This window comes from Hirundo rustica, chromosome W (assembly GCF_015227805.2).
Source record: "Hirundo rustica isolate bHirRus1 chromosome W, bHirRus1.pri.v3, whole genome shotgun sequence".
In the NCBI taxonomy this organism is placed as follows: Eukaryota; Metazoa; Chordata; class Aves; order Passeriformes; family Hirundinidae; genus Hirundo; species Hirundo rustica.
The window spans coordinates 19087609-19093189 of record NC_053487.1 but is presented as its reverse complement, the minus strand read 5'-3'; positions in this window follow the sequence as shown (position 1 = coordinate 19093189).

The following is a 5581-nucleotide window of genomic DNA, read 5'->3' as shown; positions in this document are numbered from 1 at the left end:
AGTATCTCTTGGAGAATTAACTGTAGAATCCAGCGAATAGTGGGAGATATTTGCCAAAAGAGCAAATCCAGACTCATATTGTCTAAACATGCCCAGCCCATTCATAGCAGAAATAGTTGAAGAGCGTTGCCGAAAGGAGCTACAGGAGCTCAGGTGCAACTCTCCACAAGTTAAAAGAGCGAACTGGTATTCTCATGTTGTCATGATTTATTAAAGAAATATGGGTATTGATCTAGTATTGATACCCAACTGCGACGGACAAAAACCCTCTAACAGTTTAAAGTTAGAAAGTGTATGTTTATTACGGCCGGGCAGCACGCGGGATAGTTCCCTAATTCGCACTGCGAAATTCACAGGTAATTACAAAGTCTTTTATTTACAAAAGTGTTGAATATCCAAAATACAAATGCATATTCATACCCCTGTCACCTCCCATTCCTCGCTTCGTATGCTAATTGGCAAAAAGGCTATTAAGCATGCGTACTTTGTTTCTTAAAATGAGTCGGGGGTCTATTTTGGGGAGGGGTCACCTAAAATGAGGAAGTAAGATGAGTCTTCCTCGTCCTGACCTTTCTACCTTTTCAATGCATTCGTGACAAATGATTCCTTGGTAGAACTTACAGTTTCCTGTGTTCAATGGGTCCTTTAAGCAGGAAATCTGCAGCTATCTTATGTCTTATTTACCACATTCTGTTTTTCATGACAAGGACAACTACATAAACATAAACCTGACAAGAAATGAGTTACAAGATCCTGGGTAGCTTATCTAAGATCCGGCTTCTGTTAACTGCGAACAAAGATTACCTATCTACTTCAGCTAGTTCAGCAACTTATTATCTTAACTTTCCTAAAAAAATCCTTAGTTCCTCAAAATTAATGTCTCATTCCCCACTTCTTCTTTGAAATGAGTAAATTCTTTTACTCAGTATACAGAGTCTTCCTCATCTATCCAAGCTGTACAGCTAGTGTCTCTCAAGACCAAGCCATACGCCTTTGACAGTGATGTTAAAGCTGACACTCGTCGTAGCATCCTCCAGTTCCAAACAAGTATTACAATGGATAACACTAAACTTATGCTGACCAAAATAAGCAACACAACTATAGGGTGGATTAAGGTATTCAATATTCCGGTTGCTGTTGGTGACCACCCAGAAAGCACATCCCACCAATGATGAGACAAATGTTCTTCAAGCCTTTTAAAAACCCCTTTGATGGTGTCTGTATCATGGTGTATGGTAATTAATGTCTTTTTCCCTTCATCTCTAATTTCTTTTAAGATTTCTCTCAATTCATGATGCTTCAGCAATTGAGCAACTAAAGTCAAATTCATTCCTATGGGCACAGGCAGTATCTTCTGCACAGTGGCTAGGTTGGCCTTTATATATTGATGTGATATTACGGGTACTCGATAGGAAAAATCACATCCCTTAATTCTAACAAAATTGCAAACACACAAATTGAATTGAGTCTCATTCACGATTTGGTTGTCTATCCTTATGATGGGGCATGCTGTCCTAAGACAGACACAACCTTGTCCTATATACACAAGTGAAGTTGTCTGTTTGCCTGGATGTGTTTCAAAGTGACAAATACTTTGGTCTGTGTCTAAACAAGTGTCTTTGTCACCCTCTAATGTCCCTTCACATATGTATCCTAATTGTCTCCTCACAGTACAGGGCTCTAGATTAATAGTTTGCCACTTTCCTTTAATTTCTCGTGCCCACATTCTGTGTTCAGAAGGGTACAATACAGTTCCCTCGTGGTTTAATCCTAAGGGGACTATTGGGTGTATTAAGTCCACTGAGGCATCGTGTATAGTTAAAACAAAGGCTGTCACTACACTAGTCACAGGGTTATAGGTGAAATTGACCAACACCCACCAGGACTGAAGTTCCCTCTCCATATCAGAGGCATTATCCCAGACAATTTTGCGAATTTCAGCAGGGAATATTCCTTCTCCACCTTCCCTGATAACTGCGGCAGCCACTGATTGCATCCACAGTTGTGCCTGAGTACACCCTAGGGCCAACGAGATGTTTTCACTAGCTGTGCCTAGTGCGTTAATTATTACTTCATGATCTCGCTCCTCTGTGTCTTCCCATTCTGGTAATATCTTGGTCAATTTCTAGTGATTGTTACCTAGTGCTAGTAGAGAGGATTGCAAAGGTTGTTGTAGTTTGACTAAATCGCTCCCTATTGTGGTTAATTTATTCAGTAACACTTCTGAATCTATTGTGTTTAGCACTCCCAGTCCTGTTCCTAGCAATCCAGTGAGATCCCTCTTGTTCCTAAAATTGGGAGGCATACTTTTTTGAAGCCAAGTAGTCCAGTCCATAAAGGAGTTCCTGAGAAATGGGGCACATTCTGGCCGAACGTGTGAAGCATTTACCTGTACTCCCATTTCTACTCGTTTTAAAGACCACTTTGGGTTAACTATCAGCTTCTGAACTCCTGTCTTCTTAATAGCATATGGCCCAATTTTGGTAACTACAGGAGTTATTTGTTCCTCCACTTCTGGAATAGCTGGCATCTTGGTGATCACAGCCTTTCTTGGCACTGGTGGAGTGAACTTGGTCTGGTTCTTATGGTACTCAGTACACACCTGAGTGATGTTAAAGTCAATATCATACCCTCTTATCGCACACCCTTCTATTTTGAGCCTAAACTCTAGACATGTACTCGAGCATGTATCACAGCATTTACAGCATTCAGGACTAACCCTGATGAGTTTCATGGGTGGATGGTAAGCCTCGTGGAACCCATCCTGTACGAATGCATACTTACATCCCCAAACATTTCTTCCCTCCCACAAGCTTGCATTTGTGACTTTTAGTATCTTGTTTAAAGCCCTACGAGAGTAAGGATCATAGGCTCTTCCTTGGCACTGGTATATCCCAGTCACATTATACCTTCGTGGTATTGCGTTGACTCCTGTTATGGTTAAGGTAATTACTACAATAGTTACAACTTTCCACATAATGTCCAAAATAACTCTTAGTCCATTTATTCGTTGTTCCGAGTGAGCTTCAGCTTCAGTTCGTTATCGCCTGGTGTGGCTTTCCAAATTCCTTCTGGGGCTTTCTTCACTCGGGAGTGATGGATCCAGGCCTTCTGTTCTTGGATCTTGATTGCAGTGAAGGTAGTGAGGAGCACCTGGAATGGTCCTTCCCACTGTGGTTCTAAGGTTTTTTCTGCAAAAGACTTAACATACACATAATCCCCAGGTTGTACATCATGTACTGGCCCATCTAGTTCTCTGTTTTGAGTTCCAGCCACATACTTCTCAACTTCTCTAAGTTGTTTATTTAGGGCCACCATATATCCATGTAGGGTTTCTTCCCCTACTTGAATGGATGCTGTTCCCTCTTGAACTGCATATGGCCTTCCATACAATATTTCAAAAGGGCTTAGTTTCTCTTTTGCTCTTGGTTTTGTCCGAATTCGCAACAAGGCCAATGGGAGAGCCTGAGGCCAGGGCAGATTTGCTTCTTGCCCCAGTCTTACAATTTGTTGTTTAATCAAATGGTTCATCTTTTCCACCTGGCCGCTAGATTGAGGGTGGTATGGGGTGTGCAATTCCCAGTCTATTCCCAGGTGGTGACTTATTTCCTGCACAATTTTCGAAACAAAGTGTGGTCCCCTATCTGAGGATATGGTGGCTGGAACTCCAAATCGTGGTATTATTTCTTGCAACAGCGCTTTGGTCACCTCTCGGGCCTTAGCTGTCCTGGCAGGAAAGGCTTCTGGCCATCCTGAAAAGGTATCAGTTAACACCAATAGGTAACGATACCCTCCCTTCCTGGGCAGTTCTGTAAAATCAATTTGCCATTGCTGCCCAGGTCCACAACCTTTCCCAATTTGTCCCTCTTTAGGCTTTGGGGTATTTTTAGGGTTAGTTCGGAGGCAAAGACTACACTGACGAGTTACTTGTATCACTGTGCCCTGCAATTTCCTGTCCATGATTCTTTCTTTCAAATGGTTATTCAGGGCATCTATTCCCCAGTGTGTTTTCTCATGTTCCCTCTGTACTAATGACCACAACAAATAGGAGGGTACTACAAGTTTCCCTTCTTCTGTTACAGCCCATCCTTCCTGATTATAACTTGCCTTTTCTACCTTGATAAGTTTCTTATCTTTCTTATTGTACACTGGCTTACCTTCAATAGAAACTTTTCCATCTGGAATCAATGCTGCCTCAACAGCCTTATCGGGTACCTCACCTTTTGCTGCTTCTTTTGCCTCTCTGTCCGCCAGCATATTCCCTTCTTCCAATTCAGAGCTCACTTTTTGGTGTGCCTTTATGTGCATTACGGCTACTCTCTCAGGTAGTTGTATGGCATCTAATAGCCTCAGTATCTCTTGTGCGTGTTTAATACTCTTGCCTTGTGAATTCAGCAGTCCTCTTTCCTTCCAGATGGCTCCGTGAGCATGAACCACTCCGAATGCATACCTTGAGTCTGTGTAGATGTTGATCTCTTTTCCTTTTGCCAGCTCTAGGGCTCGGATTAAGGCAATTATTTCAGCCTTCTGTGCAGATGTATTAGTTGGTAATGGCCCAGACTCTATTACCTCTCTGCTTGTGGTAACTGCATACCCAGCATGCCTTCTTCCACTGACGACATAGCTGCTTCCATCAGTAAACCAGGTGTCAGCATCCTCAAGCGGGGTGTCCTTCAGATCTGGGCGGCTCGAGTAGGTGGCTTCAATGGTCTCCAGGCAGTCATGGATCACTGGTTCTCCCATACTCCCGCTGAGGAAGGAAGCTGGGTTCACAATGTTAGTTACCACAATTTCAACATCATCTTGTTCTACCAGTATGGCTTGGTACTTCAGAAATCTCTGTGGGGAGAGCCAATGTCCCCCTTTTGCCTCAAGGACTGCAGACATTGTGTGAGATACTAGCACAGTCATCTTCTGGCCTAGGGTGAATTTGCGTGCTTCTTGGATGTTTATTGCTACTGCTGCAACTACTCTGAGGCACCCTGGCCATCCTTTAGCTGCTGTGTCCAGTTGCTTGGAAAGATAGGCCACTGCCCTCTGGTACGGGCTTAAGTTCTGTGCTAATATTTCCAAGGCAATCCCCTGCTTCTCATGAGAAAACAGGAAAAATGGTTTACTCACGTTTGGAAGTCCTAGGGCTGGAGCTGACATAAGGGCTTTTTTTAGTTGGTTGAAGGCTCGGGTTGCATCTTTTGTCCACTGAAGATCCCTGCTCCCTTCCGTGATCAAGGCATACAGAGGTTTAACAAGCAACCCATAGTTATAAATCCACAGTCTGCACCACCCTGTCATGCCTAAAAAGGTTCTTAGTTCTTTCACTGTCTGAGGTTTTGGGGTCTGGCATATTGCTTCCTTGCGATCCTGCCCCAGAGTCCTTTGTCCAGCACTTACTTCATAACCCAGGTAAATAGCTGTTTGCCTCACCATTTGGGCTTTCTTCTGGGATACTCGATACCCCTGCAGGCCTAGAAAGTTTAGGAGGCTTACCGTCCAGTCCACGCATGTCTCCTGGGTCCGGGTAGCTATTAAGAGATCATCCACATACTGGAGTAACTGTCCTTCTCCTGGTGGAGGTTCCCAG